We start from the raw sequence: 27,644 nt of genomic DNA, 5'->3' as shown, positions 1-27,644 counted from the left end.
ATTATTCATAACTCAGCCTTTCTTAAGCCAGTAGGTCATTAAATTGCATTTATTTTCTCTTCTAAATAAATAATAATAATGAACAACAAATGTAACATTTTATATCATCTCATTTATTCTTTTTTCATCCCTGCTTCAAATTCATAGTAATGTAATTATATTTCTCAAAATCTTAACATGACTTCCAAAAGATAAAAAAACTGATTCTGTGAAACTATATAGCACTTAGGAACTTTTAATATAGTAAATTACACTTTATAATAAGAATAATCATATGTAGTAACAGGAAAATAAAACTTCAAATTCCAATAGTTTTGCTACTAAATGTATCAGTAGGTTTAAATATGGTGTATGGTATAAGACATTCTGTTCAGCCGCATTCCAGATGAACATTGATGCATATCCTTAAACGAGAATTTTTTTTCTCATTTAAGACTGTATTAGTTTTTATGGTGTGAGGCAATATTTCCTTTATACTTTTATCTATTATTGAATGTTTTAAATTTTTTTCTTTTATAAATTGTCACATGAACAATAATCACAATATATTCATTTGAACATATTAAATTTTTAACAAGTTAACAACATTTCTGGCCATTGTCTTTTTCTTTTTAAATTTGTTATATAATGTTTAACTTTGCCCTTAAAGATTATAAAACATGTTCTTTTGGAATATATTTGATAGTGTCAAATATAGTAAAATATAGTAAAATGAGAAAAATAAATTATTTGTTCCTATCCTATTTTTGTACTGCTTCAATTCGTAAAAGCTCTATTTTAGGAACCTAAGACTCTAATAAAAAATGTTGCAAGTAATTTTTTTCAATCTTATATTTTTACATACTCTATAGTTTCTTCATATATACACAGACATATACACAAAAATATAGGGAAATCTCTTAATTTTTGTGTTCACATCTGGATCTTTGCCTAGAGTAGAAAAAAAACTCATCAAAAAGCAAGTCACCATTAATAATCACTTCTACATACTTAATTGAATTTTTGCAGGTTTTCTTTTCACTTTTTGATCTTATCTTTTTTAAGTTCATTTGAAATTTGAGATGGTTAGAGGTCAGGACTGAACTTTGTCCTTGCATCTTTCAAAGCTGTTAAATTAGTTGAAGCGGCAGATTCCTAATGGTTCATATCCCCATACCCACATATAGCTCTCTTAACATTTCTACTTCTTTTCCTTCACTCTATTTACATGTCTTTTACTCCTGTTTTACTGGATTTTTAAAAAAATTTAAGCCTACAGAAGTTTTATTCAATGTTGAGAAAGTACAGGATAAAGGTCAATAATATCTTGGTTTCTCTCCTTTAGTTCCTTGAGCATTGCCTGGTCAATATGCTTTCAATTAAGTTTAGGTCCATTAACATTTAGGCACATTATTATATTTATAAAAGCAGTTTTGCTTTCTGAAACAAGGTGTCCCAGCACTACCTTCCAGTGGGCATGTCTGCTCGAAGACAATTTATATGTTCCTGAAAGAACTCGCAGTCTTCCAAATCGCCACAAAAAATCACAGTGCTACGGGGAGAATGGTGTTGGTCAAAACTTGCGTACCTATACAAACAGAGTACTAACAGAAACAATAACTCGTATCTTGAAAAGTGACTTGGATGGACCAGGGAATGAGTATAATTTGGATCTCGGGAATATTAAATTTGCACAAAGACAGCAAAGAGGGAACTTTGGCTTGTGACAGTATCAGCGCACAGGAAAATGTGGCTCTGAGCCCAGACCTTGAGCCTCAAACTCTTCTGGGGTGTAACTGTGACTCTCTAAAGTAAATGTCAGGGCAGGGACACATTTTCAATCTTCTAAAAACAGAGCTGAAGGGAAATTTGACTATAAAACACCCAAAGTGCATGTTTTTGTTTTTGTTTTTTTACCAAGCATTATAATTATTTTCCAACTATTTTAGCTCTTTCTTTAGTAATTCAGACATGAAACCACATAACTTTTAATTTATACACATAATTTTCCCTCAATACCCATGATGTATGAATAAAATTGGTTATATGTGTTGTTTCATAAGGAAATTTCTTGTAACAGTATAGAATCAGATACTCTGAAATGGCTGCCTTTTTTTTTCCTTTTGAATTCAGCCAAAGATCAAAACCTGAGAGTTCATATTTAAATTTTTTAAAACTTAAGAAGCCATAGGAAATAGATTGAAATCTCACACCTAAATAATTTATATAATTTACATTGTGACAAAAAATAATTTTTCAATTTTTAGTCCTGAGTTTACATTGATACTTCTTATTTTCACTAGCATATCCAAAAGTTTTAATCTTTTACAAAAATATAAAAATAATAGCCCTGGCTGGCATGGCTCAGTGGATTGAGAGCGGGTCTGCAAAACACATGATCGTGGTTTGGTTCTCAGTCAAGGCACATGCCTGGGTTGCAGGCCAGTTCCCAGCAGGGGACTCGGGGACTCACAAGAGGCAACCACACATTGGTATTTCTCTCCTTCTCTCCTTCCTTTCCTTTCTTAAGATAAATAAATAAAATTTAAAATAATAATAATAAAATAAAATAAAATAAATTATAATAACAATAATAAAATAACAAACAAAAGTAGTTTCCTCTGTATCATGCACATTTATATCTTTCACCTCTTACCTCAACTGGGTTTATATCTCATTCTCTTTTATAACTAACTGTCAATGTTCTTATTTAACATGACAAATAGATTTTAAACATGGAAAAAATAAATAATGCTGGTAAGTTTTTCTAATGATAAATGACCCTACATTCCAGGAATAAACCTTGTTTGTCTTGATTCATTTTGATTTAATTACTACTGCATAGTTTGAACTTGTAATATTTTATGTGTACTTTGAAATACATTCAAAATAAAATTTATCTATAGTGTTCTTTCCATTGTTATGGTAGCTTTGTAAGACAATTGGATATTTTTTAAATATTTTCTATGTTATGAAACATTTTGAATAAAATTGAATCTGTCATGTCAATTTTGTTACGTTATGTTCACTTGAAAGCTTTCATTTGCTTGACTTTAAAATACATTTGTCTAAAGCTGCATATCATATTTTATTAGTTTTCTTATCTGTGACTCTGTGTTAACTATTTTCATCTCTAATCATGGTCAGCATAATATTTAATATTATAACAGAAAAATATTCATTGTTGGGCTATGTTTACATCATTATGTTAATTTTATATATTTCAATGTAATAATCATTTTATATTTGAATGAAAAAAGTATTTAAATAAAAATGTCAAGTTCAAGTAAATAACTTTTATCTAATAAAAACAACAAATAATGTATAAACAAAGCTAAGGAATGTAGGTTATAGTTATAGATATGTGTGATCTTGAGTACTTTATTTAATTCATTTCCATGTAACTTACATAATGCTTATCATTATAACTTGGTTCTCAGTAGTGCCACTTAAAATGCTCTTCTGGGATATGTATGTGTGTACATGTGCTCATATTCTACAAACTACTAACTACTCTTAGAAATAAACGATAGTATACAGAGGAGAATTAGGCTTTTTATCTATTATAACCTACTGTTTTGACAAGTGTATGTGAAACCCTTCGGAGGTCTGACACATTTTTCTCTCTTAATAAAAGGTTTTATACCCATGTATCCGAATCTCATTATCTCTGTCAATATGGGCCATGGGTACATCTCCAGTGGGAAAACCTTGCTACGATTTTCCCATTTGATTAACACCTTGCATTTTCTCATTTGATTAAATACTTTAAATTGAATGAAGGACTCCAAGAAGATTTTTTTTTGCAAAGAAAAAAATATTTAACCCTCTCCTGAGTGACATACAGCTATCTTTGTTAAACATTGAATTTAATTTATAAAATATAATTCTCTCTGTATGGCACTATACTGAGCAAAGTTTCCAAACACCTCTTGAAAATTAGATTTAAAAAATGAGGTATTTTTAATTGTTCAAATTCCTCAAATATAGAAATATATTTGAATAAAAAATTTAAAATATATGTAATAAATTAATTAGTTAATCTTCTTATCTCTCTGTGATATTGTAGATATATAGTTTTTTAAAGGATTATTGATACAAAGCTATTAGAACTATGGTAATTAATACATATTTGTCACTGTCCAAATAAGTCCTAATCTAGGTAATATGAACTCAAGTAGGTCCAATGTGTATATGATACGACCAATGATGTAGGAGACCTTAGTGGGCAATGGTTCACACATGTGTTTGGAATTAGACCTAGTTTTGTCACTTACTGCTTCCGAAACTGTAAGAAAGCCAATTCCTTATCTCTGGCTGTGGACACAACACACAACATAGTCTCCATCCTTCCAAACAGTCTGCCTTGATCTACAATCTGCCATAAAGTGTTCCCTTAGTTCCTTCATCTATAAAATGAGCATGATTACTGTAATATTAACTTTCAGAAAGGCTTGTTGAAAAGAATCCATGCACATAATAAACATGCTATGCCTGTGAGTTATTATTATGCTTTATAAAACATGGGCATAAGAAGAATCTTACAGTTCAATTTCAAATGATGGAAAATATTTTTCATCTTTTTCTTTAACATACTTAAAAACCTGCAAGTAGAGTTTGCAAGAAAAAAAAATATATTCACTTGTCATTATAAATAGAAAGAAAAACGCTTTATGTTATCTTAGTAATAAACTTGAGATAGTTCAGTCAACTGGAGATTATTTCCATTGCGTAAGGACTTATTCTGGTATAAATCCTTTCTTCTTGCTCTATAGCTATCTGGATAGGAAGTACTTGTGAAAATCAGATAATCTATCAAGATAGATGGCTTTTAAGCTTTGTATTGCTATTTTTCAAGAATATACTTAGATGTTTTGTATATTGTCGGGGTTCCAATTCAGAATTCATTCACACATCTTGGCAAAACTGTATCTCATGTTGATAAAAATTGTTTTTGTTAGCTGGAGATAATCAATTTTTCTCCCCTGCAAAGGTGATCCTCTTGCCCCAAAGAAAATAGGTAAGGTTCCTTAACTTCCAAAATAGACGTCACCCTTGTAAAAAGTAACACGGGGCCAGTGTTGTCAAGTTCTTGTTCATGCTTAAACTTGAACTGACTGTTAATATAGTTCTTTAAAAAAAAGGAAAAATGGTTCATAAGAAAGATAGTTTAACAGAAGTGCTGCATGTGCCTTCTGTCATGTTTTCTGAGTGCTATCAAATGTAGATAAAAATTATGTAAACCTAATGAATGAAGCAAATGCAATAAGCTGAATTCAGTTCAGAATGGTTATAGTCAAAACACTTATGTTTTCTATGAAATCATCATTAACTTATAAACCATGATGTTGCTCAATATTTTTTGTAAGAACACATGAAGTGAGTTTCTCTTCAAAGGCAATGCATTTTCTTTTTTTTTTTAATATTAATTTATTTTTTGAGAGAGGGGAAGGGAAGGAGAAAGAGTGGGAGAGAAACATCAATGTGTGGTTGCCTCTAGTGAGTCCCCTGCTCGGAACTGGCCTGCAACCCAGGCATGTGCCCTGACTGGGAATCGAACCTCGATACTCTGGTTCGCAGGCCCGCGCTCAATCCACTGAGCTACGCCAGCCAGGGCGGCAATGCATTTTCTTTCCAGAGAAATCAGTTTGTTTTTAAGTGTTTATAGAACCTCACTTTTTAACAGGTTCCATAGCTCAAAGATCGTAATTAATCACCATTAAAAAATATTAGCTTGGATGGTTTCAAAGTTTGATCTTTTAGCAGTTCAGTTTTTTCCACTCTAAATTTACATGCTGCCATAAATCTCTTGAAAAAATGTGGAGCTTAAAAAGAGGTAAATGGAGGTTTGACATGACTCGATGGCTTTGTACTATCATAATTTTATATTGGATTAGTATTTGCCATATTTGATATAGTATATCACTAATTACCAAGTGAAAAATACAATTTACAACTTCATAATATACTGCAAAAATAAAATACCAGACACAAAGATAACAAAAAATTTTGAAGAACAATAGACCTGAGGCATTGCAAACAAACAAGCTTATTCAATGAATTTATCCATTAATTTAAAAATTTAAATTTAAGTATTTCTCTGTAAGTCAATAATGGGCATAATTCTGAGGAACTCAAGTTTTTACTTATTAAATAAATACATATATTATTATTAAATAAGGTATTATGTTGTTACTAAATGTCACCATACCTTATAGCTTAAGACTTTTTATAAACACTTTGAAGTTGTATGGACTATTTTTTTAATGCGAGCAGGAATAAAAATACTATTTATTTCTTAGCTACAAGAGGACCCAGAGATTTCTTTCCACAAATATTCTTATGGATGAATACTTCTCTCTTTCTCCTCAGAAATCTCATTGTATTCATTGTGATCTTTCATATTATATTGGATTTTAATATCATTTTATGTGTTCCTGATTTAAAAATAACTAGTACAATACTTTTTAAGAGATACACTCTACATCTACCAAACTTGTTGGAGAAGACTTTTTTTGTCTTTCTATTAAGATTTATTTTTATTTCTATTCATTTCTGTACCCAGCAATTGCCTTTAAGCTTCCTTTTGTTCTGTAGTCTCTACTAAAATGGACAATAATGTATTATTTGTTGAAAAAAGTTGAGAAGTTTTAATCTAAAAATGTAGCAACATATAAATATTTGCCATTCAATAAAATAGAAAATATGGCCCTGGCTGGTGTAGCTTAGTGGATTGAGTGCCAGCCTGTGAAGCAAAGTGTCCCTGGTTCAATTCCCAGTCAGGACACATATTTGAGTTGTGGCCCAGGTCCCCAGTAGGGGGAGCTCGAGAGGCAGCCCCACATTGATGTTTCTCTCCCTCTCTTCCTTCCTCTCTCTAAAAATAAATAAATAAAATATTTTAAAATATGAAATAGAGACTATAGTAAGAGTCATCATAGTATAAATGTTTGCATTTTTTAGTGTGAATGGTTATATATGCACAGTACTATATGAGTTTCTGGGTATACGTGCCCATGGTATGAGTATGTATGTATGTTTGTGTAGTAGTGAGAAACTAAGAAGGAATGTTGAACACAATTTTTGTAACTATTGACAATTTAAAAATATTCAAGTAAATATGTACATAGGACACAATGCATTAGAACTATATTTTGAGATTTAACCTCGTGTATATAGTAGTTGAAAACATATTTGCTTGAGATAAGTCAGGGAAAGTTTAAAGAGTGAGAAAAAGAGTGAGAAAAAGATAATCTCTGGAGAACCTAGAAGCTTGAGATTCTAGCAAGAAACAGGTACATGCAAAGCATCCTGGGAAGCAGCCATCCAATAGAAAAATCAGAAGATAGTTTTGTCTTGGAAATAATTGGAAAACACAGCTTTAAGAAAGAAATGACACCCCAGTGCAATCTTCACCACGACTCTTGTTTCTGTCTCTGGAATTCCCCTCCTTTTCTTTCATCCTCTTTAGCCACTTCTGCGTTTTTATTTATTTTTATTTCTCTATTACAGTTGACATTCAATATTATTTTATAATAATAGTTTTAGTTTCAAGTGTACATCACAGTGGTTGCATAGACATGTAATTTGCAAATTGATCACCTCAATAGGTCTAGTACCAACGGGTCCTAGAAATATTATTGACTATATTCTCTGGGTTTTACTATCCCTGGAACTATTTTCTAACTAGCAATTTGTACTTCTCAGTCTGATCACCTTTTCAACCTGCATCCCCAGCCCCCAAGCATTAGTATTTTCTCTGTATCTAGGAGTCTGTTTCTGTTTTGTTTATTCATTTATTTTGTTCTTTAGATTCCACATGTAAGATAAATCATATGGTATTTGTCTTTCTCTGTCTGAATTATTGAACTTAGCATAATACCCTCCAGGTCCATCCATGCTAATAAAAATGGCAGAACTTATCAAAGAGGACACACAAAGAAGTCAATGGACATATGAAAAGACATCCAAAACCACCAGTCATCAGGGAAATTCAAATTAACACCATAATGCGGTATTACCTTATACCTGTAAGAATATCTATCATCAATAAATCAACAATGAATGTGAAGAAAAGGAAACCCTTGTGCCCTGTGGTAGAATTGCAAATTGTTGTAGACACCATGACAAACAGTATAGAAGGCCTTCAAAAAGTTAAAAACAAGACTACTTTATGATCCAGTGATTATACTTCTGGGTATTTCCCCAAAGAAATCCAAAATATTAATTGGAAAATATATATGCTTGCTTACATTCATGGCAGTGTTACTTACAATAGCCAAGATGTGGCAACAACCTAAGTGCCTATCAGTAAATGATTGAATAGAAAAGATGTGGCGCATATATACAAAGGAATATCACTTAGCTATAAAAAGGAATGAAATATCCTTAGTCACTACTAATGAAAATATTGACGCATATGTTCTGCTTAGTAATTCTGCCATCTGAATGCAGAAGTTTGGGCCTAGAAATAAAACATTCAGGAGTTATTATTTCTTTTATTCCACTCGACTCTGTTGAAAAGACAGCTCTTTCAAAATTTTGTGAATTTTTGCAATTATTTCAAATCAATACCTTGTAATAAATTCATACCTATTATTCTGCCTGAGACAGCTATCATTACGGATTTAATTACAATTCTTTGAGATACAGCAGTCTTCTGTGAGACTGTCTGTGAGAACATTCAACATGGACTTCGGATGATATTTCCAATTTCTTTCATTTCTGACAAACTCTCTGTTCTAACTAATCTACACAATGAACTATTCTCTAAACACTACATATTGAAGTTTATGGCTGGCACTCTTCCTTAAATTGCCCCATTTTCTTGACTGATTTTACCTGTTACCTACATTTCAATTCCTTGTTTAACTTTTCTTTTTCTAAGGACTTCATTCACACTTCGTTAGCATTGGCCAAACTTTCTTCACTGTGCACTGCTTGTGGGAATGTAAACTGGTTCGGTCACTATAGAAAGATATGGGACTTTCTCAAAAAACTAAAAATAGAACTACCATATGATCCTCCAATGGCACTTTTTGGTATGCTTACAAAAAACGTGAAATCAAACTCTCTAAGGGATATTTGTACTCACATGTTTGTTGTAGCATTTTTCACAATAGCTAAGATATGAACACAACCTAAGTGCCCATTAATAAATGAATGGGTAAAGGAGAGGTGATTATATATAAAATGAGTTATTAGTAAGCCATGAGAAAGAAGAAATCCCTACATTGATGACAACATGGACAGAACTTGAGGTCATGCAAAGTGACATAAGTCAGACAGAGGAAGACAAATACTGCATGATCTCATGTAAAAGTGCAATGCAAAAAAAGCTGAACTTGTAAAAACATAGAACAGAAAGGTGACTACCAGGGACTGAGAGATGGGGGGAATGTAAAAAAAATATTGCTGGAGGGTAAAGCTTGCAACTAATAGATAAGTTCTGGAGATTTAACACACAGTATAGTAAATCTAGTTCAGAATACTATATTACAATCTTTAAAGTTTTAAGAGACAAGATCTTAATTATTCTCACCACACACACACACACACACACACACACACACACACTCAGTTATGTGTTGTGATAGAGGTATTAGCTAACACTATCATAGCAATCATATAGCAGTATGAAAATCTATCAAATCTACACACTTCTTATCTAAACTTCCAAAATGTTACATGCCAGTATGATCTCAATAATCATAAAAAGTTTGGAACAATCAGTTTGAAAACACTTTATTAATAGGGTAGTAGGTAGCTTCTGAAATAGACCCCTGTGAACTCATCCCTTGATATTTATCCTCTTTTCCCCTTTGTGGACTAACTTAGTCACTTGCTTCTAACATGTGGAATACAGCAAAAGTGTGAGGATGTCACTTCTGGGATATATTACAAAAGGTAGAGTATTTCCCCCACTCAATTTGATGAATTCACCTGCCATGTTGTGAACTTCCCAGTGGAGAGGATTGAACTCGACTTTCCATCAACTGCCATTCAGGGAGGTATCCTTCCAACAACTTCTTAAGTGAGCTAGAAAGCAGGTCCATGAGTTGGTAGCACCTTAAGATGATCACCATCTTGTGAGAGACACAGAGGCATCTCAGGACCCAGCTCCTCAACCCAAATTCCACAACCACAGAAACAGTGAAAAGAGTGAAAGGGAAAATAATTGGAACAACTGTAATAATATAAAGAATGTAGCATAAAAGAAACTGTGGAAATATATTTATTCCTTCAAGTAGCTACATATTTAGAAAAATCTTTAACACAGCAATTGATAACTAATACAGCTAATAAATGTAAATGATCTCATATCATAAATCTCAACACATCCAGTTCTAGATATAGGCTAAAGAGAAGGCAGTATGAAATAGTAGTGGAAAAAATACAATAAAATGTTAAAAAAAAAATAAGGTGGCTCATGTCAAGTGGAAAATGGACTAAAAAATGGGTTATACATAAAATACATTAAAAAATATTTATAAATATGGGTAAATCTGGAACACAAAACTATGAATAGACTCAATAAATAAGAAACATTATATTTAAAAATAATTGTATACTTATATATTAAAATAGAAAATATTATATAGTTCATATAATTATACTCATATATAGTTAAATGTTATAATATCAATCCATAATCTAAATGCTAAGATCAGAAAAGTGCTTCTTCACTGAAAAGCTAAAAAAAATATGCATCATGTCAATTATAATGTTTCCTGTTTTTCAAATAATAGGTCTGAACCAAATATAGCAAAATTTTATGAATCCTTTTTTATATTTTGGTAAGGTAAGCATAGATGTTTATACCATATTCTATTTTTCTTGTTTATAATATCTCATATGTTTTGAAAAGTCATATTAATAAGGAGAAATTGAAAAATTATAATATGATCCATTAACATAAAATTGATAGGTGGGCTGTTCATTATAAAAATAATGAAGATAAAAATACCTGAATTTGGTTTAGACAAGTTAAAAGAAGGCTGCATTGGATGTAGATCTTGTTTGTTATAGTAATCGGATGACAACAGGATCAGCAACCGTAATACAACAAATAATTTCCGAGACATTAAGCAAATAAATCATTTATATAGAGGAATGTAAACAAATCATTTATACATCTATTGCACACAGCACATCCTTAAAGTATGCCTCAGAGACATCTAGTAAATAATGTAAAACGTAACAACTCTATCATAGTTTTCTATTGTGGGAAAAACACTTAAAATGACATATAATCCAGTAAAATGGAAAATACGTTATTCAACCATGTAAATCTGACATCTAGAAATATTAATACTATTATGCTAATTAGAGCACAACATAATTACTCAACTTTAGTCTCTTGATATGCAGTAAATTATATCAAAGCCACTCCAACAGACATTTTTAATCCAGTTTGTTTTACCATATAAATAAATTTTCTAGGTTATATATTTCTTTAACTAATGTATTTTTTTACTATAAATTACTAAATGAGAACATACCCCTTTATTTCAAAATTATTCGTTTTGTGTTGTGTATACTTTGTTACTTTTACAAAAGTGTGGGTGATCATTAAAATGTCTATCATGTGTATGTTTTGTTTTCATCATGATTGCTTAATAAACAGGACCAGTAAACCTGACTCCCAGACGTGATTTGTGGCTGTTTACAAATAAGATGTGATTTGTGCACAGCAGAGGTGATGATGAGGGGTTATAAGGCTACAGCAATTCCCAAATCCTTCATAACTCACTAGTTAAACTCTGAACATTTATGTCCATACTTTTTTATCAAACTCATAAAACTATTAAAATAAAATTAACTCTGTGGGAAATATTATACCATTTTTGTGAATCATTTAAGACTTTTGTGTTCAAATAAAATTTTGGAAATATCTTTAGAACGAAAAAATAAACATAATATTAGGAAACAAAAATCAGGTTGGGATCAGAATGAACAGTAAGAACGGAGAAGGCTTGCGCAGACTGCAGACTGGCCCTATTTCTTCACCAATTCTTCTATCCACACGTTTTCCGTTGTATGTTTTCAAAGCTCTCCCATTGTGGGTTAGTGTAATTCTCTGCCCCTGAGGTCAGTGTGTGAATCACTTAAGGTCAATGTGACCTGAATCCAGCAGTGTCTTGTAAAACATTTGCAAGATTGGATTCACTAGTTCTTGACTTGCTAGAGCATCCAAGCCATGGCAAGCCATGGGCAAATTAGCTAATAATGAATTGTGGTTGATTTTAGGCCACAAGATTTTGGAGTGGTTTATTACACTGTGATAATTAAGTGAAGTAGGACGAATATTCTACAGAGCCATCTATGAAATTAAATTTATATAAGTTCTAAGTGTGCTGCCAAAGAGATTTATAATAAGTAATTGACCTTAATTTTTTCTCACTTCAGATGATAAAATTTTGTTCTAAATAGAAAATATGAATAGATACAATTATGTTAATGCACAGAGCAGCTCTCACAATTTATATTGTAACAGACATTTAAAAAATCACGTGATAAATATTAAACGTAGGTCATTATAAGCCCAAAATGTGCAAAGTAGGGGACATAATTAAGAAACTTACTGCACTGCTATTCCACTATCATTAACTTTTGCTCTATCCTCAAGTTATTACTGTAATAGACCACCCGAAACCTGGTGGCATAAAACACCATTTATTAAGCTCACTGGTTCTTTGGTTCAGGAATTTAGACAAAGCAAGGGTATATTTGTATATCTGTTATAATAGGGACTTGAAGAAAGGGAAATAAAATCATCTGCAGTTATCTTTAATCACATATGTGCATTTATTCCAGTTGGGACCTCAGATGGGATTTTCAGAGGACCCGCAGATGGTTTCTCCAAATGCTCTGGACTTGCTAATATCACAAGGGTGTCAGGATAATGAGACTTGTTTCATGGATGCCCAAAGCCCCAAGACCTAGTAGTGTTCCTATGTACAAAGTGAAGTCTTTCCTGTGGACCTGGGGGCAAACCCACGGATTGTGATTTCTACGAGTCCCGCATCTCCCAAGAGTTAGGAAGACATGACCCTGATGCCACCTTCTAAACGTAAGTGGTAATATCACACTGTATGATAGCATGGACAATGGGTGATATAGCTATGAGTTAATTTGACAAATACCACATGCAGCAACCATGTACTCTACCTGCTTAATTTTATCCTCCTCTCTTTTAACTAAGATTGAATACATTTGACCTTCTTATTCACTGTACATCTTCCCATTAGAATGTGATGTTTTTGTTTGTTTTGTTTTGTTGCTTTCCACAATATAAGAAAGAGCACCCAGGAAAATAATTGCTTAATAATTAAATAATATTAACAATTTATCAGCGAGTGAGTAATTGAATTGTTACATTAAATGATTTTAAAAATAAGGGAGAAATAGAATATAAGCTTAGTATGAATAAATGATAGATTTAGACACATAACAAAAATCAATATATGATTTAAGACTACACATTTTCCTATATGTTCATCTTGTATATTTTAAAGTTTGATTATTTCTATACACTAACAAAAATTAATTGCATGGAATCTTCTATTTGTAACATTTTCATACCAATTTTTTTTAGCAAGAAAAGGACAATATCAGCATAACATGAGAGATTTACAATGTTTACTTCTTTTTTAAATCAATAAAATTGTAAATTAAAGCCGAGATAAATTATCTATTCATTTGCTATTAGAAGCTACATTGTTGCCAGAAAATTCTAGAGTGTTCAGATATCTCTTTTACAGATAAATTAGATGCATAAATGAGCATAATGAGCTTGCAAGTTTTATATAATGATGAAGGAAATAATTAGTTTTTTATTAAGTGTATGTGAAGAGGTTAATGACATTGGAAATCATATCACTAACTACATATGCTGGAACTGATGATAGTGAAAAGAATTTGACAAATTTATAAGTGAAAAGGTGGAGAAAGAGAAAGGGTAACAGATATAAAAAATTAAATGGTCATGAACTTCAAGCTGGTGTTGACTATTCAAATAAGGGAAGGGAAAGTACCTAATTTTTTTATTAAGTAAGAAAAAAAGGAATAGTTAAAATAAAAAATTCAGTTTTGGGTGATGATAAAATAGAAGCCATAAATGTGGGTGGTTAAAGTAGAATACAATTTTAATACATAAAGTAGAGTATGCATAAAATGAGGATTATATATAGTTCTCTTACTATACAAAATCCCTTGCATACATTCCAAAAGTAGAATATATTTTATAAGCTAATTCAGTCATCACATGATGACCATTGTTGATACAGTGCTCTGAGAAATACAGTATGAATTTTTTGTCTATGAATCATTTCTCTCCACTTAAACTAAGTTGTTACATCATTTTAATTCTAAAATGTAGGGACAGTAATTATGTTTTCCTAATCTAAGCCATTTTCTCCCTTCTGCCTTCAGCAGCAGTAAATATGAATTGTGCCCTAGTTTCAGTTGGCTACTCTGCCCATTTTCATTGGATCAGAATATAGAGAGCAGTATCATTCTTTCTCTCTCTTTCCCTTCCCCCGCTGTCTCTCTCTCTCTGTCTGCCTTTTCTCTGTCTTCCTTTTTCTCTCTTCTTTTCTCTTTCTCTTCCTTCTCTCCCTCTCTCTCATATTTGTATGTACATATATAATTAAATAAATGTACACATTTCTGAGTGATGCCTTAAATTGCAATTCTTCGTGCACATTTTGCTTGGTACATATATATCAAATTCTTACTTTGTGTTTCTCAAAACAAGTTCTATTTCTATTTTTTTAGAACTTAATACACTCTAAATTAAGAAATCATTTTTGGGGGACTGTTTCCACATGAGGATAAAATGTGTCAATTTTATCACAGCTGTAAATCTCACTTCATAGCAGTCTCTAGCACAGACCAGAACTCATTAAATACATTTTGAATGAACACATTTATTTACACCTCAAACTTTCACTGGAGATGTTAATATCTAAAAAAATGTATATAAAATATTTAATACCTCAGATTTGCTTTATCCTATTTATTTTTATCAGTATTCTTAATTTTTAGCTTCTCAGACTGATTTTCTCTCTCACTTCTAACTACAGAAATACCATTGCGCCCTGGCTAGTGTAGCTCAGTGGATTGAGGGCAGTTTGATTCCCAGTCAGGGCACATGCCTGGGTTGCTGGTCAGTTCCCCGTAGGGGATGCACAAGAGGCAACCATACATTGATATTTCTCTCCTTCTCTCCTTTCCTTCCCCTCTAAAAATACATAAATAAAATCTTAAAAAAAGAAATACCATTGCTTTACTTATATTTGAAGCTTCAAGTCCCTGTGATTGTTGTTGAATAATTTTCATAAAGACAAATATATGTCCCCTTTTCCCAGAATCTGAAAAAAAAGCAAAATTTTTCTATTTTACTACTGTTACTATTGCTTTAGAGTTTTACTTTCTAAAAAACACAAAATTTTGATTGGTTATTTGATATTTGTAGACCCTTAAATAATATAAAAGTTTCCATATTACAATAGGTGAAAGTGTTTATAAATTTGATACGTTAAAGCCAGAAGTTCATTGTCATGATAATTCCTTTCTTTTCCCACACTTGCTACACTCGGATAATAAGCGACAATTAACATGAATTTCTCCTAGACATATTTAACTTATGTTAAAGGTTTAAATTCCATAATCTTATTAAATCAACAGTACCTTCTTACTTTTCTCAGAGGATTGGACATAAATCACCAAGTAACCAGCAAAGTGACAAACTATAAATTAAATGCTCAATTAAATCTGGTGATGTTCTATAATAAAAAGTACTCTATTAGATGGACGGCTCATTAGCATTTGGGCCATTGTGAAGTCTGAATCTGCTTGTTCATATACGGATAACAAAGCACACAGTGTCACCGTGAAATGATGAACCTAATATGAGATTTTTTCATGAATAATTTCCCTCCAGATTAGAAAGAAAATTAACATCGAATTTGCAAATAATTACCTTAAACTAATTAAAAAATAGAAAAAAAGCAATGAAAGGAAGTCTTCAATATATGTAAAAGAAAAAATAACTAATCATTAGATATATTTTCAGAGTAAATAAGTTCCCCAAATTCAAATTAGACCTCGTATTCCCAGTTTGTTTCTTGTACAAAGTCAAAGTGTCATATTATATTAGATGAATAATAAGACTCCACAGTTCATTAAAGCATAAACTCACTTCTTTGCTTCTCTTGTGGTGTGATGTGTTTGCATTTTTGCCCCGAGGACAGGTACTAACATGAACATTTATCTGTAATTAAAGATTCACAGACCATTAACAGTAGAGCAAATTTCCTTTCCAGTTAAGGCAGAGAAATAAGATGTTTTCAAAATTATTTCCTATCCCATGTGAAAATTATCAACCATTTATTCTGTTCAGGTTTTCTCCACTAGAGAAGCCAATTCCTTAAATGACTTTTTTTCAAGGCTAAAATAGAATTGTTCAGTAATCCACCACTACCTTTCTTCTCAATAATCATTTAAATATTTTCTGTAGTTTTTGTCTTCTGTAAGGGCTTTCTAAATTAAGTAAGAAAAGTGCTAATTCTAAATCTGTCTTTCTATATCCTATAGGTTATCTACTGGAACAAATGAAGGTGAAAATAAGAAAGCTAAATGAATAAAAGCAAGGTGACAATCATCAAACTGGGAACAGGGGACATTTTATTAATATGAAATTGAATATATAAAAACATTTTTCTACTAATTAAGTATTATATGTCTGGGTAATAACTTACTAATCTTATTAAAATGCCATCATGTTGAAGGGGAAAACGTGTTTTAACACATATCTGTGTAAAATCACCTGTTCTATATTTGGGCTAAAATTATTTATTCTATAGTCTTTTTTTAAAGAAATATGTATTGATTCCTCCTACTTTCAATAGACAAATACCATATGATCTCACCTTTAACAGGAACCTAAACAACAAAACAAACAAACAAGCAAAATATATCCAAAGACACTGAAATAGAGAACAGGCTGACAGTGTCCAGAAGAGAGACGGGAGGGAATTTCAGGGGAATTTCAGGGGACAAGGGGTAGGGTTTACAGGAACAAATATAAAGGTCACATGGACAAAACCTAAGCAGGGTGTAAATGGGAGGGAGGTGGGAAAGGATGGGTGGGTGGGCTGGGATGGGAGTAAAAGACAGAAAACTGTACTTGAACAATTAAAATAAAATAAAAATATATATGTATTGAACATTTGTGTTAAGTTACAAGCATTATGAAAATCGTATAATGTATAACAGCACATCTTAGAAGATAAATTACATGGATTCAAGGTTTTTTTTTTTCCTGTCACTTTCTAGCTGCATGGCCTTGAACCAGTTGTTATTTAAGCTTTCTCTTCCCTAATTTACCTAGAAGTGGGGCGTGGTGACCACTGCCAGGAGTCATCACCATGTTTTCCCTTTGTCCACAGGTACAGAGCCCACATATATTCCTCCCCTCACACACCTGCGCATCAGTCCGAGTGAACCTGTCCCAGCCACTAAAGTGACAGTGGGACTGACCGTGGCCTGTCCAGCCTGGCCTGTAAAATTCACTGGTGTATACTTTTGCTCTTTCTTCCCTTTCAATATAGAAAAAGGAAAAACTCTGATGATGTCATGATCAAAACCACAGGAGGGTAGATGGCAACCACAGGAGGGTAGATGGTAAATCACTGCTCAGAGAAAAAGCTATGCAGTCCCACATGCACTCTGCTGTGATATAAAAGGGAAAAATACATGTTCATTATGTAAATCTATGAAGATTTGAGGCTTTAGTTTGTTATACTTCAGCTTCTCTAAGTAAAAGATGAGGTTCTTAATAGTATCTGTTTCATAGATTTAAGGCGGGATTTGTGGGTCAATTTGTATAACACTGGGATCAGAGTCTGGCACGAGTTAAATCCACAGACATACTTGCTGTTTTATTGATTAATATCAGTGTTGCAGACACTTGTAATGTTCTCCAAATATACAAATGCTCTTCTCTATTTCCCAGCTTCCCTCGATCTTAGGTTGGGCTCTATGATTGGACTTAGGCTACTGTACTGTGAGCAGAACTGATGTAAGACATTGCCATGCCTGACTTTAGATGTTTCCTGTGCGTACATCTCTAGATCACTGCCCGTCAAGGAACCGAGAGGACACACGATGAAGATGGCATTATTAAAAACATAGAGTCCAGAGTCCTGAGAGAACACCTGGACCAGCACAGAGCTCTGATAAACCAACCTATGTACTGGCGATCTCTGAGAATTCAGTTTTCACAATGACAAAGTCTGTCATGGGTACAAAACATATGAAGCAGTTTCTGTGTTCTTGAAGGACGAATGATGATATTTTATAGATATTTTAACTTTACAAAAGTAGTTGAATGTATATGAAAGCATTGCTATTTTTCAAAGAAATGATATTCTGCAATTGTTCACATCAGGAGGTTGACATGAAAGGACACAAGATTTATATTTAATAATTCTTAAGGGCATATACCTAGATTGAGTCTATAAGCACTAAATAAATATTATCAAAAATGTAGTTACTCTCTACTGAAATACACTGTTTGCTTAAAAATCATATCCCTTAGCATAAAATTAAATTATATTTTTGAAATAAGCAACTTATTTGAATTTTCTTGTCATCAGCTTTTCATCAAGTGACCTGTGAAGACCTCCGCCTGCTGAGCTCTGGTTAACTGCATTAACATTCTGCACCTTCAGAGCTTAGAGCCTGCACGTTTTTATTTGACTTTTCATAATTTACAACAGATGGTTAGCTTTTTATTTATTTTTCTTTGGGTTAAGTGCACTATATGAATTGGTGCTATAAATAGACCAACCTAGAGATTAAAATTTTAGCAACTATAGAGTAAATAGAAATTATATTTGATGTTTTTGGAAAAAAAATCAAACATTGCTCTGTCATATGTGATATCCTTAACAGTCATTTAAAGAAATAGCTTCAAGTTTTCTTATCCTCTAGAATATTGTAGTTATGAATTACAAGTATTTCTCACCCAGGTTGGAAATGCTATTCTTCCAATTGATTTTTAATAATGAGAAAATAACATTAAAAATGTGAGTGACTCCTAATTTCCAGCCAGTATAGAAAGTGCATAACTGTCTAAAGAAAAAATAAATGTTTGTAGTTCTGTTTGTTATTTCTTTGTGTCATATGTCAAATTTTGGACACCATTTCTGTCATTACATTTTATATAACATCCAACCAGTAATCAGTAACATAAGATTTTGCTCTGAAAATAATGTTTTTAATAATGAATCCGAGGCTGTGAGATACAAATATCTTGCCTAATCTAACACATTTCATAGAAGGTGGTAGAGTCAGGATAGAAAAACCTACCTTGAGTTTTTGTTTTTAACCACAAAGTTATACAATTTTGTTCTTTATTAACCACAATAATTCACTGAAACTTCATTATCAAAGGTATCCTATGTGAAATATGAATATTAGATATGTTTAGAACATATTTTTCCTATTGTCTATCTAAAAACATGGAGTTATTGAAAAGATCAGAACTAGTATAAAGAGATATTCATGTTTTGTGTTCTTCTAATATATTTAATGTTATTAAATTCACAATTGTTAAAATTCTTTCTTGAATCCTGTACTGTATTTATGATAACAATAGTACTCCTGTTGATTCACACAATTCAGCATTAACACAAACATGTTCTTGATGTCATGTTAAAATACAGAACTGTAATTTTACTTTTTTATTCACTTGGAAAATTAGGTGTTTATGTTAAAAGTTAATTCTCTGAATTTTCAGATATTTCTATATGTCAAATAGCATCTTCTTAGTTATTGTGATATCCTTTGATTTGTTAGTAAAGGTGTGAATTTAAAATTTTAAAAGATGTACATTTTTCCATCCAGACAGTATAAGGGGTAGTTAGCTTTTTAAATGATATTACATAAAATACCATTTATCACATATGTTTATTTCCAGTATATCAAAATCTGTCTTATTTTTATTATCTTTATGAATACTACAGTTATTACATTTACATAACTACACATGCAATTACAAACAAAACTGAATATTCCCATTATTTTCCTTTCATCCTCTTTGTTCTTTCTTCTATTTTGTATTGTATTGTCTCTGTATCCATCTCTTTCTGTTCTCATCAGAATCCTACATTGTTTAAAATAGCAGAACCATTATTTACTGTGTGCCAATTTTTATTATTTTATCTGAAACAGTAGGGGACAAAAAACCTTAAGACGCTCCATCAGAAGAGGTAGTTGCTATGACTTGTTGAAATGAAAAGTATTTCACATCATAACAGAAAATACACAAAATTAGGAGAAGTACAAATAAAGTAATAAAGTAAGAGTGAACAGACACAATCAAATGGAGACACTCAGGCTTAGCTAGCACTGGCACAAGAAACCTCACAGTTGCCATCTTCTCTTGTTCAAAAAGGAGGTTGGTGGTGAATCAAGAACCTATAGAAGACTTGTTATTCTCTAGGTGGAAATATTTTTTAAATAAATAAGAAACATAAGGTTTTGAAATATGGACACTAAGAGAAATCATCATGAAAGTCACATTGTATGAATTAAGGTATTAAATATATTTCTTCTAGTGAGTTTCAGAAAACTAAAATGATAATCACAAGAAAGTAGACATACAAAAACCATGTAAGCAGGAAGACAGGCACTTTTCTGCTTAACATTATGGCTATGTTCTGTAATTCTAGTTGAATGAATCAAGTGTGAAAGTAATAAAAATAAAGTACACATTTGGTTATTGAACTATTAAAATTGTGTAGTAGACATGCATTTACTTTTATCTGAATGTTAATTTCCACTCATCTATATTTTTATTTTATTACTTTTACTTTTTAATTTGTATCATATTTTCCCATTATTATTTATCCCCCTTACACCCTCTTAGCTCCACCCGGCCCCTCCCCCCACAATAACCACACTGTTGTCCATGTCAATGAATCCCTTTTTTCTTTTTTGCTCAATCTCTCCACTCCCAACACCCCCCAAAACTGTGAGTCTACTCTGTATCTGAGTAACTCATCTATGTTTAAAGAAATGTCTTAACATGCACATTTTGTTTATTAGGGAGAGATTAGGTTAGTTTCAATTTAACTGCTGCTGTTGTGTTTTATGATTTTATTGTTATTAATTCATTAACTTGTTAAAAGATTTTATTTATTTATCTTTAGAGAGGAAGGGAAGGAGAGAAGGAGAGAAACATCAATGTGTGGCTGCCTCTTGTGAGTCCCCTGACAGAAACTGGCCTGCAACCCAGGCATGTTCTCTGACTGGGAATTGAACCGCGATGGTGTGGTTCGCAGGCCCATGCTCAATCCACTGAGCTATGCCAGCCAGGCCCTAATTCATTAACTTTTTATGGTAGGTATTTACAAATGACTTCTCTGCTTAGGTATAGAAGAAAAAAGTGCATTGCAAAAAGTGTGAGTCCTACTTAGTATTAAAGTTGAATATAGACGATTGTGCTTCAATGAGTTCTGAAAAGGTAAATCAAAACAATTAGAAAGTAAAGTAATGATGAAGTAATGCTAAGAAGCTAAGAAGACAAAATGAAAAACATCAGAGAAAGTAATTTTTATTTTTTCTTTTCTTTTTCTTTTTGAAAATCTATTGAAACAGAAGAGTGTAACAGTTCAGATCTATCTACCTATACATCTATATAATATATCTACATGTTTACCTATATCCAATCTATAACTATATCTATTTCTATCTATGGAATGTTTATAGATTCAAAGGGGCCACGATCATTACTTTTTGGAGATTTAATATCTTTTTTCTTTCAGATACTTGACCAAATATTAATTCCAATCACATTCATTTACACTTTTTCCTGTAGAGTCCTCTTAAATTTCTTTAGATGATTCAATTTCTTAAATGATCATATATTTTGACTCACTGTTTTTATAAAGGTTTTCTAGAACTGGTGCATGTTATACTTGAAGTCATGTCAATTCTTGTAGATTACCAATAATCAAGTTCAAACTCATGTGTTTCCTTAACACCTCTGCTACACACATTAAATCCCTCAACAGCTATGTCTCTTCTCAACTTAAGTATCACTCAATTTATATTTATTTATCTGAAATTTATATATGGCTTTTCAAATACTGCAAAATGACAAAGATAGATAAAATGAGCATCAAAATTGAAAAATAAAATAACTGCCACATATTTCATGTGTTCCTGTTGTGTGATTGTCTCATTTTTTTTTTTCTCATGAGAGAATACAACGAATAACTTGCAGAAGTTTTTTGTTTTTTCCTCTGCCATCTGTTTATTTATTATTTTAGGTAATAATAAGAATAAGGAGCAAGGAGATTTGTAGCAACAAATTTCAAATGTTTCTAATCTGTGGATCATTTCACTAGAGTGTCTTGGGGATAGCTCACTGTCTTTCTATAGTAAATGTCTTATAAATACTGATTTATGTGATTTCCCCTCCTAAAAACATACATTGATTTAAATACCTTAAAAGTAAGTGATATTACTTTTACCTTAATTTATGTAATGAATGCTATAAGCCTGATTCACAGTTGACATTTAATAAATAACATGTGTGGTTTTAGTCAATTGTAAGAATATAAAATTAGTGAATGACTAGAATGCAATGTTACCTTTTGCATTTTTAAATGTTTCATCTACATATGTTATAATAAAAGTAAGGTTTGTGTATACATACATATGTGTATATATGCTCTGTTTAATAATCTGTTGATTGGGGAAATAATAGTACTGATTGTATAGTGATGTTGAAAGAGCAGTGTATTTAAACTATGCATGAGACATTGTAAGTGTTCTATGAATATAAGTTACTACATCAGTGTTTTGCATTAAGGCAAAGATTATTTACCTTGTATCCTGAGCACCTATTGGGGTACACATAATAGAATCTACTCTCTTTAAATACATATCGCATTTCAAAATTCTTAGTGACAATCCAATTTGCTTCAGTAACAAGCTGAACAGGATAATGGAGAAATTAAAAATGGCTTTTTCCCTCTTGTCTAATATAGACTATTTTTAAACCTCAAATGGAATATTTAATGTAACCACTGGAAGAAATTGAATGTCCTTGATACCTCCCACTGAATCCACACCCAAATAAGACTTGTTGAAAGATAATTGTAAGAACATATTTTATTGTAAGTTCATAAATAAATTTGTAACTGCTCACATCAAAGATCTCCCTCTTTGAATTCAGCATTTTCAGGGGGAAAACTTATGTATCATTAAAGGTTCTTGTACTGTTAACACACTCACAGAAATTCTTTTTTTATGTTAACTCAAGTGAATTTCATTGTAAAATCTACACTTTTGCTGTAGTTAGTACTGTCAGGAAGAGTAGTGGAAAAAGAGAAATAAATGTTCACAAGGCCGATTTTCAATTATTTCCAGCTTACATATTTTTATTTAGGATAAATGAGATAAGTCATACTCTTAATAACTTTTCACATATTTGTTAAATTCACATTCCAGCCACAAAATAGTCTGATCAATGCAAGAGTAATCAAACATTTTGAACAAAACCACCTCATCATGGTTTTGGTTTGTATTGTTCAAGTCAGGTTGCCTCCATTTTCACCCCACCGCAGCCCCGCCCCACTCATCCCCACCTCCCACCCTCGATCCTACCCCCCTTTTGCTTTGTCCATGGGTCCTTTATACTTGTTCCTTGAGGACTGTTCCTCTTTTTTCCCCCATTATCCCCTTCCCCACTTCCCTCTGGTCATTGTCAGTTTGTTCTTTGTTTCATTATCTCTGGTTCTGTTTAGCTTGCTCCTTTGTTTTGTTGATTAGGTTCAACTTATAGGTGACATTATATGGTATTTGTCTTTCACCACCTGGCTTATTTCACTTAGCATAATGCTCTCCAGTTCCTTCCATACTGCCATGAAGGACAGCAGTTCCTTCTTTCTTTCTGCTGTACAGTATTCCATTGTGTGAATGTACCATAGTTTTTTGATCCACTCATTTCCAGATGGGCACTTGGGCTGTTTCCAGCACTTGGCTATTGTAAATTGTGCTGCTATGAACATTACAGTGCATAGATTATTTTGAATTGATGTTTCAGGATTTTTAGGGTATAATCCCAGTAATGGAATTGCCGGGTCAAAAGGCAGTTCCATTCTTAGTTTTTTGAGGAAATTCCATATGGTTTTCACAGTGGCTACACCAGTCTTCATCCCCACCAACAGCGTACTAGGGTTTCCTTTTCTTCACAACCTGCCAGCACTTGTTGTTTGTTGATTTGTTTATGATGGCCATTCTGACTAATGTGAAGTGGTGTCTCATTGTGGTTTTAATTTGCATCTCTCTGATGGCTAGTGATACTAAGCATCTTTTCGTATTTCTCTGGATCCTCTGTATGTCTTCCTTGGAGAAGTGTCTGTTCAGGTCTTTTGACCATTTTTGAATTAGATAGTTTGGATTGAAGTTGTATGTGTTCTTACATATTTTGGAAATCATAAGCACTGAATAATAGACACATTTTGCTTCAACTTTCAATTCTCCTTTACAATTAAAAATGTACTGACTCAATATTCTTGCATGAATTAAGGAGCATTGCCAATTAGTATTAAAAAAATTGAGATGTCTGCTCAAATCTATCTAAATCTGCATATATACCTTGCTTTAATATTCTCTGTGGACTTGAAACACATTACATGTTATATTGTACATATCATTTAATAGTTCCTTATTATATATTAAATATGCATTGTACATTTACCTGCTTCTTTTACTAAAATATGAACTTTTAGAAGACATGATTGTAATTAATTTTCATTATTGTTATATATCCAATATTTACAACATTCCTTAATATGCAGTAAGCTGTAAGTAAATACATATATCAGTTAAAGAATGAATGACTTTGGGCTGAACAAAAACTCATGGACACAGACAACAGTATGGTTTGCCACAGGGAAGAGAGTTAGAGAATAGTAAAGGATACAGAGGATCATATACAAGGTGACAGAAGATTATATTGTGGGTGGTGGGAACACAATGCAATATATAGATGATGTATCATATAATTTTACACTTGAAACCTATGTAATTTTATTAACCAATGTCACCCCAATAAGTTTAATTTAAAAATTAATGACATTCACTTGACCCACTCACCTTGTCCAAGTACATATTTCAGGGGTGCATACTTAAGCAAATCTCACATAGCATTCTTTTGATTCCTATTATTGATTGAAGTACTGCATGTGACTTAAACTGGACTGTTTAAACTGAAAGGACAGGCTTTGTTGCCTTAATAGGGAAGTAATTTGCTCAGTCTCTCACAGATGGGAAAGATAAAGTGTGAGACCTCAGATGCTGACACCCTGATAATAGATGCTTTATAACTATGAGAGGGGTTGCCAAGAGGGCAAAATGAGAATTTAAAACAATACAAAAAATAAAAATAAAAAATAAAAAAAAGACAAGGCAGAGTTACTAACAGAGATAAGGAAGAAATTCAAGCTGAACTCAAGATACAATGTCCTGTGCCTACATTACCTTGAATGTGTTGCTAATTTTTAGATTTTTAAAAATTAAATAAACAGACATAAGTTTAATGTTACTCGTCGTTGAAAACACCTTACCCTCTACTGAAGTCTGGGTCCTGCTGGAGAACCTGAAATATGTCAAAGCAGACTGTTGAGAAACCTGAAAACCCAGATTCCTCTAAAACCAGTGGATTAGCAAGAGTAGCCCATTCTTTGTTAAACGCGAGTGGCCTCTGCTTTTCTTGCTTGAAAACAATGCAGAACTCTCAAATTAGGCAGCACAGAATCAATACCATCGATAACATGAGTAGAACATGCTTAGTAGACTGGGACTTTAAGAAGATGTTGTTATAAAACCAAAAACCCCAATAGCAAAGGGCATGATAGGAAGCTGAAATATCAGGCCAATGACAGCATTTAACCATCAGTAGTAAGACTGGTGTAATTACCATATAAACATTAAATTAAAATGACCGCCAAAGACTAGCCTTCTCCTCAGGTATCTCCTCAGTGGCTAATAGAACATTGAATTCCATGAGATAAAATAGGCAAACAGCAAATAAGAAAAGCCCTTAATATGCATAAAGGAAAGTGATCTATAATATATATTACAAACTAAAGATACCCACTCCAATAGAAAGTCATGATTCACCCCTAAGTTTCCAGAATTGAACTAGTACTCAGACTCAGTACTTCAAGTGGGTCCTCATGAAGACTCTCTAACCTCATATTAAGTGAATTCAGTAGTGATTTATTCTGCCCTCCCCCAAATGGACATACAGCCATTTACATAAATAATTATGCCATAAAAAAGAGAAAATAATATTTGTAGGGACATTAGGTTTAGGGCTTAACACTAACACAGATACCCAATAACCAAAAGTATTGGTTAAAGAAGAATATGTTGTGATTAGCTGTAAAATAGACTCTGGTCAATCTCATAGTATGTCTCCTGACTTTACCATCTAAGCCGGTTATTATTCTCTCAATTTACCCAGCTCTTCTATTATGTTTACTTATATTCTCAAATATATAAGTAAATATAATTCAGTAAAACTCAAAATTTCACCTATTAAATAACTGTTATTATATTTTAAAAAACCAAATGGAAATCTTAAAAATTGTTTGTGAATCTCAGTCATAATAGGCAGTCAAAAATTATATCAGCTCAGGGATAAATGGAAGAGATTTGTGCCTCCCTCAAAAACTTAAGAAAATACAGAGGTAATATTTCCCATCCTTTCTCATTTTATTTAAACATAAACCTTAAGGAAAAGTTGAATAAATCATGACAGATGAGCACAGACTGGCAAAAGTTTAACTACATTTGAGGCATAATTGTAACAGTTTCACTACACATGGTACACTCAATAAGATAGAGTAATATAGCCTTTGTAAGGGCTATACAGCTATTGGTCTGGCAAATGTGTTTTATTTCTTTCAGTGGCCATTACTTAAGAAAATAAGAAGTGATTCGCACTCACATGATATGACTGTCACTATGCATTTATAGTCTTGGCTCAAATCTATTTAATTCTACACTATGATATCAGAGTCCAAACAAAACATTTGAACAATGTCAGACTGACTCAGTTTCATTATGATATTGATTAAATTTTGTATCTGGTTAACAATAAATAGCAAGCACTGTGGATTTCTTAATGAAATATAAAAATTAAAAATAAAAAAGAGTAAAGTCATTTCTACACTGTTGATGATTTCAGGCCAGGACTTCTCCAAACAAAAAACAACAACAACAAAAAACAAGAATGAGTACCTCTTCGACTCTACCAAGAAAGAATACTAACCATCACAGACCTCTTCACATTTTGCAAAAAGTGTTTTCTCCATGTGGGAGTGTAGTTCTAACTTACTCACTGAGTGATGAGAAAGGCCTCTGGTTTTTAATTGGTCTCAGAACAATAATGGTTCCTGAAATGAGTAAAATGTGCCACAGGAGCAGTCCTGCTGAACTGGGCCATGTAACTTAGTAAATCAGTCAGGTATTAGAAGTATCTGGAGGTAGAAAATAAGTTTATTGTCTTCATATAGGGATTTGAACACTTACCAAGCTATGTGTAGTTGAGAATCATAGTCCATTTGAATCATAGT

The sequence above is a fragment of the Artibeus jamaicensis genome, unplaced genomic scaffold, assembly GCF_021234435.1.
Source record: "Artibeus jamaicensis isolate MK-2021 breed Jamaican fruit bat unplaced genomic scaffold, CSHL_Jam_final scaffold_369, whole genome shotgun sequence".
In the NCBI taxonomy this organism is placed as follows: domain Eukaryota; kingdom Metazoa; phylum Chordata; class Mammalia; order Chiroptera; family Phyllostomidae; genus Artibeus; species Artibeus jamaicensis.
The sequence above is the reverse complement of the archived record's forward strand: the minus strand, read 5'-3'. Positions refer to the sequence as shown.